This window comes from Mesocricetus auratus, unplaced genomic scaffold (genome assembly GCF_017639785.1).
Source record: "Mesocricetus auratus isolate SY011 unplaced genomic scaffold, BCM_Maur_2.0 Super-Scaffold_100003, whole genome shotgun sequence".
Taxonomy (NCBI): Eukaryota; Metazoa; Chordata; class Mammalia; order Rodentia; family Cricetidae; genus Mesocricetus; species Mesocricetus auratus.
Genome location: NW_024429188.1, coordinates 15,423,311 through 15,437,466, shown reverse-complemented (window position 1 = coordinate 15,437,466; position 14,156 = coordinate 15,423,311). Strand labels below are relative to the sequence as shown.

Genomic DNA, 14,156 nt, shown 5'->3' with positions numbered 1-14,156 from the left:
CCCTTGATTAAATGATGCTGGCTACTGAGATTAATTCTGGATATGTACAGAATCCACCTGGCAAACCTGATCAAGGCAACTTCCAAGTGCAGAGAAGAAACAACGGCCGAATAATAACATAGAGTATTTGGAAAGGACAAAAATATGGGCCACCATTTGATAGTGACAGTAATTACTTAAGTAAATGTCAAAACACTTGAAAGAAACAAGAGAAAGACAAGTTATGAATATTTAAAGCTGAAGCATACCATTCTATTGATGTGCCACTTGGAAAGAGATCCTACACTGATATGCTGCTTCTATATCTTTATGGGCAAACTGAATTATAATTGATACAAAATGTACATACAAGTTCTTTAATCTCCTAGTGCCTTTTAAATCAAAGTGCTGTCTGTAGACTCAATGGAACTCATACCCAAACTCAGAAATGCAAAATCAGAACCCATATTTTAATATGATCCCCAGGTAGTCCACATGTTTGGGATTCCCATTCTCAGAACAGTTAAGTGGTCTCCTTTCAGTGAAGGTTTATTCTAATTTCCTGTACTTAGAATACTCTCCTGGAATATATAAAAGGATTGCAGTTGCCTCAGAAAATACAACTCCAAATGATTTGCTAACCTATCAGGTCTGTTCATAAATCAGTAGGGTCCTAAATGATCCAGTGATATCAAATGTACAAGAAACCCCCAGAACACATAAGCTCCTAGAGTATCACAGATTAAGTTTCAAGAAGGCTGAAGTGATTAGGGTGCTAATTAGAAAAAATCCTGTTGTAAAGAACCATCTCTAATATCTTCATTTCCTTAAAAAATTTTATGCAGAATGTCTTAAACTAATTGAGATTCCAGTTACTGGTGGGAGATGTTATCCAAATATTTATGACCTCAGATAGGAGACTGACTCAAGTCAGCTTCAAGGAAATTCAGTGTGCTCAGAGTTGGTAATGATTTGACCCAGCAATCACTTTAGAAACTAACACATCACTGTGCCATTGTTACTCTGTGGAAAAACAAGCCCATGGTGAAATTACATATGCAAAATTTTACAAATAATTGATGAGAGAATTGAAATTATAGGCCTAGGCTTATGAATCAAATCAGTGCTATGTCACTGCTTAATGTACATATATGTGATCTGCAAGATTATTTGAGTTGTGCAAATGTAAAAAAGTCCTCAGATTTTCCTGTGAAGATAATTGCATCATCCAGTGCATTCAACAATGCCTTTACCTGCTCATTTGGAAAAAGTTCTTTTTAAATGAATTTCAACAGCCATGTGCAAAAATAAAAAGAGGAGTAGCCCTGAAAAAATAGAGCTGTTTCCAAAGGAGTCAGGTGCCTGTTTAAGTAGTTAATGCATAATTTTAAGATTAAGATCAAAGTTAGCATTAATAACAATTATGGGTACCAATGGAAGCTTTACTGGATAAGAGAAGAGGTTGTTTGAGTAAATGACTTTCCAACTTGAGACTTGCAAAGTCACAATGAGACATGTTATTTTTCCCCCTGCCTTTGCCAAGCAGCAGAGGATTGGAAGGAAGTTCGAAGGGCAAGCAAGTTCTCTCCCCTGAGCAGGAAAGCACTAGACACTGAACACTCAGCTAACAGAGATAAAAAGCCAGCCATCAGGCTACTTCAAAGCCATAGAGGAAACACTGTCAGCAGAAGTTCAGAGGAAATCATCTTTATTCAACTTTAGATGGAGTTCAATTAGCCAAGATTATCGTTTAGTGTTGTTTGGTACTGCTTTCCCCTAATCAGCAATGAATATTCCCTTAGTATATATCCCCTAGAAACAGTGTGTATCTTTTAAATGATTGAATTATGTGCTAATCCATTATATTAGCTGTCCTCAAGAAAGACTTAAGCTGCAAGCACATGATCAAGGACTTGTTCCTATGCACAAAATAGCTAAAACAAGTAACTTCCTGAAGATTAGACATGAGGAAAAAACTGCTGAAGTGGCCAGGAACCTGAGACTGGATAAGTCATGGGCATAGGGGAGAACCTAATGCTATTATTCTGCTAAAGGAACATAGTAATAAAATGGCTCTTAATGACTTCCTGCTATACTCCTACATCAGTATCTTGCTCAGTTCACATAACAGAAGCCTCTTCTTACAGCAGATGGGAACTAACACAGAGAACCACAACTGGACAATGTGCAAAAAGTGAGAGACTTTGGAGCACTCAGTCCCAAATGGGATGTTGTCACCAAAGTCCTGTTCTCAAGGCTCAGGGTTATATGAGGAAGAGACGGTAGAAAGAGAATAGAGCCAGATGTGATGGATGGCTCCAAGGAAACAGTGTCTTCCAGACACAACAGGACTGGTGCACATATGAGCTCTAAGAGACAGTGGCAGCTTGCACAAGACCTATACAAGTTCAAGACAGATGGCATGCCAGCACTGAGAAGGGAAGTGAGCACAAAGTATCACCTCTAACCCAGAAGTTATTCATAATCAAAACCTTCTGACAAAGAAAACATCAGCTTTCTCCAATAGAGTCTGGCTTCTATCTGCCATACTCCAGAGCATGCCCCAAACCCAAAACAAACTTAATGGCATTTTTCTGGACTTTTGATTTCATTTTGTTTGTTTGGGCATTTTTGTCTTGTTGGTCTTTTGCCTGTTTTGATTATTGTTTTGTTTGTTTGCTGCTTTTCTGTTGTTTTTGGTTTCTAGGAGGGGAGGATGAGATAAAACCTTAAGAAAAGTAAAAAAAGAGAAAGAGAGAAAAGATAATTGAATATCAAAATGAAACTGATTCTCATCAGGCTTTACAGAAAGACTACAGGATAAAACAATCATTGCAAAAATCCCACATTCCAATATGAGAATAGAAACTTCTGTAGGGCTAAATAAAGGAACCCCAAAACCCCAATAAGTTTCCTTCTCCATGGAATTTCACTCCCCAGTAACTGGGGCTCAATCCTACTAGTTTTTCCTTCCACAAGTTAATCCATCATTTCTAGAAACAGAGTACACAACCAGATAATGCTATTCAACTGTACACATAGAAAAAAACTGTGAGTTGATTTCATTTAGTTGCTCTGTAAGAGACATATATTTATTTATTTACCTTGAAAAATGGAACAATGGGTCTGAAATGAACTCCAGGAGCAAATTGCTGTCTTACTCTAATGGAATAAAATGCTGATAATGGCTCCTTCGCAAACAGAGAATATTTTTCCTGCACTCTCCAAACTACACAGTATCATCTACTACCTGCATCAAATAGACATGAGGCCCTGGTTAGTTGTTAAATAATTTCCCCTAATGAATTGCATCTCCCTGAAGTATTTCTTTCTGTAGCCCTCTCCTAAATGAACTTTGGAGATGGCTCTGGGCTTTGCTTTAGCCAAGAAAGCATCAGCAAATGTGATTGGAGCAATGGTTTAATATGTGCTTGAGCACTGAAATTTGCCCTCTGGGAGACCTGAGAGCATGCTGTGGAGAAGCAGAGCTTTTCCCTGATGAGTCACCTCTCCACAAAGCATGCATTTAAATAAGGGAAGTAAAGAATTGAAACAATTTGATAACCTGTTTGCACCTCTGTGAATTAGAATCTTACGAATGATGTCACTGCTTATCCAGTCTTATACTAAGTGACTGTGACAAAGTACACATATTACCGTGTACATTTTGCAATTACTGTGTATACTCTCTAGGCTTTTACCTTAGAGAGGGTAACATCTTTTTATTATTACAGTAGATAGCTAAAATTAAGAGATTTTTTGTTTGTTTTCTTAACTAGAGTTGACAGTATTTTGTTTGTTGCTTTTATAATTCTTTTTTTTATTTAAGTTAGAAACAAGCTTGTTTCACATGTCAATACCAGCTCACTCTCCCTCCCCTCCTTCCCCACCCTCCCCATCAAGTTCCCCAGTCCCCCACCCAATCTCCAATCTGATCCCCAGGGAGGGTGAGGCCCTCAATGGTGGATCTTCAGTGACTGTCATTTCATCCATGGCAGAGCCTAGGCCCTCCCCCAAAGAGTCCTGGCTGAGAAAGAATCCCATATTGTGGCATGGGCATTCAAAGTCTATTTGTACGCCATGGATAAATAACACCCAAGGCCCCATAGATTACCTAGGCCTCCTCACTGACACCCACCTTCAGGGACTCTGGGTCAGTCCCATGTTTTCCACACAGCCATCAATCTGGGGTCTAAGAACTCCCCCTTGTTCAGGTCAACTGTTTCTGTGGGTTAAACTAGCCCAGACCTAACTTCTTTGCTCCCTTTTTGTCACTGGATTCCAGGAGTTCAGTTCAGTGTTTGTCTGTGGGTATCTGTCTATGCTTTCTTCAGTCGCTGCATGAAGGTTCTGTTTCCCAGACTCTCTGGCCATGGGATTGTATGCTGGCACAACCCTGATTCGTGTCTAAAATCCATAAGTGAGTGAATATATACCATGTGTCTCTTTTTGTGACTGGGTTACCTCACTCAGGATGATTTCTTCTAGTGACATCCATTTGCCTGTAAATTTCAAGATTCCATTGTTTTTTTCCGCTGAATAGTACTACATTGTGTAAATATACCATATTTTCTCTATCCACTCTTCAGTTGAGGGGCATCTAGGTTGCTTCCAAGTTCTGGCTGTTACAAACAATGCTGCTATGAACATAGTGGAACAAACATCCTTGTTGTATGAATATGCGTTTTTTGGGTATATCCCAAAGAGTGGAATTGCTGGGTCTTGTGGTAGACTGATTCCCATTTTCCTGAGGAATCTACATACTGAATTCTAAAGTGGCTGTACAAATCAGCGCTTCCACCAGCAGTGGAGGAGTGTTCCCCTTTCTCCACATCCTCTCCAGCATAAACTGTCATTAGTGATTGTGATTTTAGCCATTCTGACAGGAGAGAGATGGTGTCTCAGAGTTGTTTTGATTTGCATTTCCCAGATGGCTAGGAATGTTGAGCACTTTATTAATTGTCTCTCAGCTATTTTAAACTCCTCTACTGAGAATTCTCTATTTAGTTCTGCAGCCCACTTTTTAATTGGATTCTTTGGTGTTTTGGAGACTTGCTTCTTGAGTTCTTAGTAAATTTTGGAGATCATCACTCTGTCAGATGTGGGCTTAGTGAATATTTTTTCCCAATCTGTGGGTTGCCTTTTTGTCTTGCCGACTGTGTCCTTTGCCTTACAGAAGCTTCTCAGTTTCAGGAGGTCCCATTTATTCATCGTCAATCTTAGTGTCTGTGCTACTGGAGTTATGTTCAGGAAGCAGTCTCCTGTACCAATTTGTTCAAGGGTTCCTCCCACTTTCTCTTCTAAGAGTTTCAGTGTGGCTGGATTGATGTTGAGGTCCTTGATCAATTTGGATTTAAGTTGTGTGCATGGCAATAGACATGGATCTATCTGCAGTCTTCTACATGCCAGTATCCAGGTATGCCAGCACCATTTGTTGAATATGCTTTCTTTTTTCCATTGTATAATTTTATCTTCTTTGTCAAAGATCAGGTGTTCATACTTGTATGATTTAATATCATGGTGTTCAATTGATTCCATTAGTTGATCTGTCTATTTTTGTGCCAATACTAAGATGTTTTGAGGACTATAGCTCTGTAATAGAGCTTGATGGTGATGCCTCCGGATGTTGCCTTGTTGAACGGGGTTGTTTTGGCTATCCTGGGTCTTTTGTTTTTCCATATAATGTTGATTATTGTTCTTTCAAGGTCTGTGAAGAATTGTGCTGTGATTTTAATGGGGATTTCGTTAAATCCTTAGATTGCTTTTGGCAAGATTTCCATTTTTACAATATTGATCCTACCTATCCAAGATCATCAGAGATCTTTCCATCTTCTGTTGCCATCTTTAATTTCTTTCTTTAAAGACTCAAAGTTCTTACGATACAGGTCTTTCACTTGTTTGGTTAGCGTTACCCCCAAGGTATTTTATGTTGTTTGTGGCTATTATAAATGGCGAGGTTTCTCTGATTTCTTTCTCAGCCCTTTTATAGTAGGGCTAATGATTTTCTTGAGTTAATCTTGTATCCTGCCATTTTGCTGAAAGTATTTATCAGCTGCATGAGTTCCCTGGTAGAATTTTTTTGTATTCTTCAAGTCATGAGAACACATATGGTCTCAAAGTAGGACCCAATCTCTTTTCTGTTAAGATGTCTTTCTACTGGTGGCCAAACAGAATTGATAGTAAGTTTAAATATTCATGACTCATATTAAGCAATGTCACATGAAGCTACACACACTGTCTTCATCTTAATTTTGTTTCATATACTTTTAAAAACCACATTGTATTGTATTTTGCTGCATTGTGCTTGTCCTCGCAATTGAGTTGCTTTTGGTAGAGTATTTTGTCATAGCAAAAAAAAAGATGCTAGATCTCAGTCCCTTCTCTCACCCTCACAGTCTGGAATCAAATCTCCAAGCCCAGGGAATGATTCTACCCACATCGTCAGATCTTCCTACACCAGTTAACATAATTATGTCAATCCCTGAAAAACATTCTCAGAGGAGACCTTTGTCCTAGGTAGACTGGGTCTAATGATAATATACTGCATGTTTCAAAATCTAAGGGAAAAGATTTTAAATGTTTGCATCATAAAGGGAAGACAAATGATTGAAGATATAGGTAAGTATGTTTGACCTGACCTAATTTGAACATTAAACAGAGCATATATATATTAAACCATCACAAGAGCCGGGCGGTGGTGGCACACACCTTTAATCCCAGCACTCGGGAGGCAGAGGCAGGCAGGTCTCTGTGAGTTCGAGGCCAGGCTGGACCGACAGCCTTCAAAACAATACAGAGAAACCCTGTCTTGTAAAAACCAAAAAAAGAAAAAAAATCACAAGATACCCCATTTATGTAAATAATGTTTTATGTATTCTTTAAGATAAATATAAATAAAAGGCCGGGCGTTGGTGGCACACGCCTTTAATCCCAGCACTCGGGAGCAGAGGCGGGTGGATCTCTGTGAGTTCGAGACCAGCCTGGTCTACAGAGCGAATTCCAGGACAGCCTCCAAAGCCACAGAGAAGCCCTGTCTCGAAAAACCAAAAAAAAAAAGATAAATATAAATAAACACTTTTAAAATAGAGTTAAAATGAAAATGCCTTAACCAGAGTCAGAAATTAGAAATTTATGCAGTGTTTTATGTACAAAAATAATTATTGAAGCAAAAACTATTAAAATCATAAATACTACTAAAATATTTTCAATAAAGTATAAATTGACAACAGTAAAATTAGTTGTGGTGATAGGGTAGCTTTTAGAAAAGACTGTTAAATAATTTTTATATAATATCTTTCTGGGCTGGGGCTGTAGTTGTGGTATATGTGAGGCCCTAGGTTCAGTTGCCAGAAACACAAAATAAACAATAAAGCACAAATAAATCCAATTGAAAATAAATCATGGTACTATTGCACCAGTTATCACATGCTGAGAAAGTCCAAGAGGAGATAGAGTGGACATAAGAAGGGCAGATATGATCGTTATATATTGTATATGTGTATGAAATTCTCAATGAATAAATTTGAAAACATATATAAAAGAATCAATTCCTTTTTCTCTCAGGAAATATACATATATGTTTAGCTAAATATGTTAAGGGATTATGTCAGCTTTTAAATGACAAAAAGTAAGGTTTTATCCTTCCTTAAAGAAACTCAATTGTTATGTGTGATGCTATTCCTATGAGTATTACAAGCTGGCGTTGCTAGGATTTTTTTACTGACACTCAAGACATTTTGCTTTGTATATTATCCACCGTCACTCTGAACGCACACAAATTCAGAAAAGAAAAATTGTCAGATACTGGATAGATTGTGACCCTTTCAGACTATGGAATTTCAAGTGTCAACCTTTCATTTATAATCATAGCAATGAACCATGGTGCATCTTAGCTCCAGCTGTGGTAATTTAAAATTGGAGTTGCTGTGAGATGAAAGGGGGGCTTTAGAATAAGATTTAAGAGAAGAAAATTATAATCTAAAACTGACCTATTTGATCCATCTGTGATTACAAAGCACCTGAAAAAAAGAATAGACAATTTATTTGTATGGCTACTTAGTACCCTGAGCTAAATACTCCTAAAAGTACAGAAATAAGCCCTCCTAGTCCAATATGATAGACTAGCTCAGCTTGACTTGAATATTGGAATGCAGTAGTCTCAATGGGAATGTTAAACATTATATTTCAAAAGTTTTGTGTGAGAGAAGTGTGAAATGCCTCATAATTTTTATATTGAATACTTGTTGAAATATTTGGGGTGCATAAGTTAAAGTATTTTTTCTCTAATAGCACTGTTCATTTTTCGCTACATAGAAAATTTGGATTTTAAGCTGATTCTAGGACTAGTGGTTCAATTCTGTCAACTCGTTCAGCTTCAGGACCTATCTCATTACTAGCAGCTTTTCCAGAACTACCACCTGTATCATGCAGCTCCATGAGTTTTCCCAATTCAAACTTGGGCATATTCAGCATTTTTAATTTTCTAAGGAAGACATCATAAAGAGGATAAATGATTATAAGCCTCTTCTCTGCCTCACCAAGGCTGAATATAATCAATTCATTAACCATTTCTCTCAAGCCCTTCTGAACTTCTCAGATCATGATTTCTATCATCTTCATTTGTATCTGACACAACTGTTGGTAATGCACATAAGGCATCTTGCTTATTCTGGTTGCTGAGGTTTTTAATAAAAACCAACAGGGTAGATGGAGCAAACCACCATCAATTGTCTTGACATCAACATGAGCTTCAATCATGGGCTGTCATTTATTAACCGCGGAAAGCAGTTTGTTCTGGTAACATCTATGTCGTGGAAGTTAGTCAGACATCTTTTTCCTGAACATCCTCATTAATTAGCTTGACTTTACTTTTTTATGATTTTAAATTTCATTTTACCTCCCAGCGCTCCTCTTCCTGCCTCCCCCAATCGCCTTCTGCCCAACCCAGCCCAATTCCACTCTTCCTCATGGTTAAGGGCTCCCATGAGGAGTCAACGACGACTAATACAGTAGGTTGAGGCAGGACCAAGCCCCTCTCCAATGCATTAAAGTGGAGCATGGCATCCCACCATAGGGAATGGAATCCAGTAAGCTAGCTCATGTACCAGGTTTGCATCATGGTCCTACTGCCAGGGGCCCCTCTAATAGTTCAAGCTTCAAAACTGTCTCCCACATATAGAGAAGATCACGATGGACAAATCCACAAAGAAACTAAACCAAGATGGAAACTCATGAAGTCTAGATCGACAACAGCAGAGACTCCAGGGGACCAAATTAGCTTTTCTAAGTGCAGCTTCATCTTTCTCTAGATCAAGGCTCACTTCAAAGACATAACCCTTGATGCAATTTTGGCTCTATGAGTCTCTGTTACAAGTGTTTTTCCCAATATTTCTATTCTTGAACATACCTGAAGCTTTCACATCATGCCAAGCATGTGAAAAGGGCCAACCACTTTCTTCTTGACTCTCTTCTTGCCTCCTTTTGTAAGGCATTTGTTCTGCTGATCATCATAGTGCCACTCCGAGAGTCAAAGGGCAAACAAAATTGATATTAAAATTATGTTAGATAATTCCTGATTCTCCTTTTTTGTATGGGTATCAGAAAAATTGTTTCTTATATAACTAATTATCATTTATTAAAGAACCATTGCACAGATAAAAAGGATCTGAATTGAATATCATATTGCTTGGGGTTTGATGTGGTTTTTATTGTTCATTTGTTTGTTGTTACAGGATCTCACTCTGTTACCCAAGCTAGTTTTGACCTCATGGGCTTCCAGAATCTTCCTGCCTGAGCTGCCCAAGTATTCAGGACTACAGGTATTGGCCACCATGTGATGAAGGATGTCCTTCTGTATTCTGTGAATATATATTTCTCTTATTGGTTGATGAATAAATTCTCATTGGCCAGTAGACAGGTAGGGAGTATAGTCAGGGCTACCAGACTAGGAATGCTGGCAAGAGGAACACAAAGGTAGAGTCATGCCAGGGAGACACCATGTAACCGCAAAAGAAGTAACATGCTGGAGCATTACAGGTAAGTCACAGTCTCATGGCAATACATAGTTTAATAGAAGTGGGTTCATAATTAAGAGAGAGCTTAATTATGCATTAAGAAGCCTAAGCTATTGGTCAAAGAGTTTATAACTAATATTAGCCTCTGTGTGTTTATGTGGGACTAAATGACCCCATATCCAGGCAGGACAGAAACTCTGTCTTCAACCATGCCTCACATTTTTACCTGGATTATAATCCTGTTCTCCTCATAAACAGCAGTGTGCTCTCTGAAAATTTACTAACCTTTTCTATGTCTTGTTTATTTATATTAAGTAACAATAATACAAATAATATTGCCTCATTAAGGTGTCTGAGAAGACAAAATAGAACTTTGCACATGAGATCTCCCACTCTGTGCTTAGTTCGCAATGAGAATTTAATATAGGTGAGGAATTTTTCAAACTTTTAAGAATAGCTTTGTTAGTGATTGTCTCCTTGGCCAGAGCCTTCCAGAAGTATCCCATTGACCACAGGATTGTAAGTACCTTAAAATGTCTGGAGAAAGGAGGCTACAGATGTTAACACCAAAACAACTCTCTTTCTTCCTATCTTACTCTGTTTTTTTTTAATAAAAATTACCCTCCTATATCTCACTATAGCATCCTAAAACATGTAACTTGAGTATGTGGATATTACTGTAAATGATGAACCACAATGTAATTACGAGTGTATTTTTAGTATCACTCATACAACATAAATGCTTTTGAGGATAGTGACATATTTTCTATTCCTGAGTACCCAGCACCAAGCACAAGTCTTGACATATAGTCCATGTGTAATAATACTTAACTGAACTCTTGATATAAACTCAAATTCATCTGCTGTTTGAGTCGCTATTTGTCAGGTAGTATGACCTGTGGATTTCTGAGGTGCTTTCAGTTCTCTAAACCCATCTTTCTCAATTCTATCTCCAATTCCCAGCCATCATACATAATTGTCTATTCTAACCAATAAACCAATGCAGCATGAATAAAGGTGTTGTTTTGCCTTTGATAAATATATATCCTTCTTTTCCTCCCTCACCCCCAATTGCCACACGGCAAGAATCCAAGAAATCTAACATTCCAGACTTGCAAAATTAACTTTTTATTCCCTGGAACAGCACTTGAAAGAAGACATACAAGAAAAAACGCACAAATTTTAATTATATTGTGTTCTAAATGAGTTATGTGCCTTTGTCATAACAACCCACCAAGACCTAGAAACTTAGTGCATCAGAGCTTTGAATTTCCTAACAAACCCATTCTGATGAATATAAATTGAAAGATTCGCTTGATTGTAAATTCTCCTGAGATGATTAGTAACACCTGACAACAACCCACTTTGATGACAACATCCTTATCCCTAATCCAGAGAAATCTAAGACTGAGACGATGACATACAGCTTCAGTAAACTAAAAGTGGGACCTCTGAGGAGAAAGGGCTGAGAGGAAGGCATGTAGAGGAAGTCATATCTTGGATACAGGCTGACAGAGATGGTCCTCATCTGAGTAAATGATTTCAAAGTATACCAAAAAAATCACATTAGCCAAAAAGAATTAATATGCATATAACAAGCTCACTCAGAAATATAGTGCTACTTTGTTTTCTCCTAGAAAAAGCTGAGCAGTTGTATAAATAGACATGCCTAGAGTCTTTATATCTACAGTAGTGCTTTCTTTCTTTGGATTCCTGATAAAGCTGAAGGATAAAGTCCTGTTTAGAAAGCTTTTATTTTGGCTCTGTTAGGATGTTCTATTCTAAAACATCATCAATATTCTTTAAGGTATCAAAACTAATTTTAGCAAAAAGCCCCAGGAGTTGACTGTTGCTGGTCTGATAATGGATATCAATTTTTTAAACTGAAAACAACTAAGAACCTTTTTTAAAAATCCTATAAACTAAGCAGACTTCCCTCCTCAAACACTGGGCTCTGTGCTTTTATCATTCCCCACAGTTGTATCTTTTGTTATAAGCTACAAAGGATATAGCTGAACCATGGCAATGATATAATCCCTTTTATCTGAGACTTGTTACATTTACCCACATCATCTGATCTTGTGGCCAGAGAAGAGTGCAGTCATGAGGCACACAACAATATTTCCATGGTCAGCAACAGATAGCATAATTGACAGTAGTCTACTAAGATAATAAAGGAACTTTCAAAAAAAGAAAAAATAAGTGTATCACTTGGTGATGTCCTAGGTGTTTTAATATAACACATTACTAACTTATATGTACTAATGTTGGCATAAACTTACTGGGCTGCCATTTGGAAAGTGTACAGAATACATAAGACATAATTCTTAATAATTCTGATAAATGTGGATATTTTATGTATTTACCATACTATATTTTAGAGTTCTCCCTATGAACTCTTTCTTCTTATAAAGAAAATATACTTTATGTTATATACATCATACTACGCTAGCAGCAACCTCAGATATTGGTATTTACCACACTTTGCCTCCCAGAGGTCGAAGGTAAGCCCATATTATTGAAGACACTATGTACTTTGGACATAGGATCTGGAAGATATAAGATGGATATGATCTGAAAGCTTCTTTCCTGAGGACTAACTTTCATAGTACAAGAGGGGGTCATGTAAACATCCAAAGGAGTGGCATAACCAATAGTCTTACCCAACTTACCTTATGTCTATAAATGACAACAATTACCAGCATGCCATGATAACCCTAATGATGTAATAGTGGCATGCATATCCTGGTGATTACCAACTGCTCTCTAATTGCAGTTAAGACCTACTCAATATGAAGGGCGTCATGCCTGGCATTGGAAACCTAGCCAAATATTTGTGGCTAGTGAGATCATAGATCTTAGAGGATAATCTACTACTGCCATTTTACTAAACTACCTTAATTCCTTTTACATTCTAAATACGTATACTTATACCACAGATAAGTGTAACTTTTACCACTCATCAAAGAAAATTCTCTTTGCAACAGATGTCGACCATTATAGAAAACTTTAACTAATCAAAATACTAAGAACAAGTAATTGTGTGATGCCCAGCCCAAGATTATACATCTGCTATCCAACTCTTGTACTTAAGTCTCAGGGAACATCAAAGAAGAGGGGGAAGAAAGACTGTAAAATCCAGAATAGGAGGGAGATTATTTTGAGATTATATTTCCTAGAAATATAAGGGAAACTGAACCCATAAAGTCTAAATAACATGCCTGCCTAACCAAGACCTGTGCAAGGATAACAGCAATAGATATGCCATCATGGAATGGACAATTCTTACACAGTCTCAACTCAGGACAATCAATCAATCAATCAGTCACTTGTATCTACAAATGGATCCCTAGTAAGAATTCTAAATATTAAATCTCTGAAGAGCTTCCCTGGTTGTTAATACACACATATCACACATTAGTACCTGGAGAATAACACTGGGAGTCAGAGTTAAAGGACAACAGAAACATCAAATTTAGGACCTGGAGAGATTACTCATCAGTTAAGAACACTTCCTACTTTTACAGAGTACTAGAGTTAAGTTTCTAGCACCATGATTGGACAGTTCACAACCTTCTGTAATTCTAACTCCAGGGGATTTGATATCCTTTTCTGGCTTCCAGTAACAACTGCAGGTATATGGTGCATATACACACAAATAGAAGCAAATCAAAATAAATACAAATAATAAAAAATAAATGTTCAAAAGGAAGCAGTAGCTTTATATTTAAAACTACCATGAACTCTGTCTGATGCACTTCTTACTTTAAGCTGAATCCTTGTTCTGTAAATAGACCATAAAATTAATAAACTGTAAAGGTAGTCTATTTTAGGAAAGTCTGTATATTCTCCTTGTGAACTGCCAATACTAAGATTAGTTTGGAATCTAGTGTTAAAAGCTACTTCACCAAGAAACAAATATTTAAAAAGCTATTTCTGTGTCAAAAATAAAATGAAACAAATACAAAATAGTAGGAAGGAAGCTATTTCACAGCTTGTCCTAGACTCCTTATAATAGTAAAATGTATATGTAGATGCAAAATATAGATGGAAGAGCAAGCTCAGTAACTTAGCAGCTAGGTATATTTGGACAGTTTATGTACACCCTCCATGCCTCCATGGCCTCATCTGTGGAATGGAAAGAATAGCATGTAGAAAGAAGAC

General features: G+C 37.4%; 1 pseudogene; it reads right to left on the bottom strand.

Annotated features, from left to right (window-relative positions):
* Positions 1 to 8,304: 8,304 nt before the first annotated feature.
* On the bottom strand, positions 8,305 to 9,470 carry LOC101838587 (annotated as a pseudogene).
* Positions 9,471 to 14,156: the final 4,686 nt, after the last annotated feature.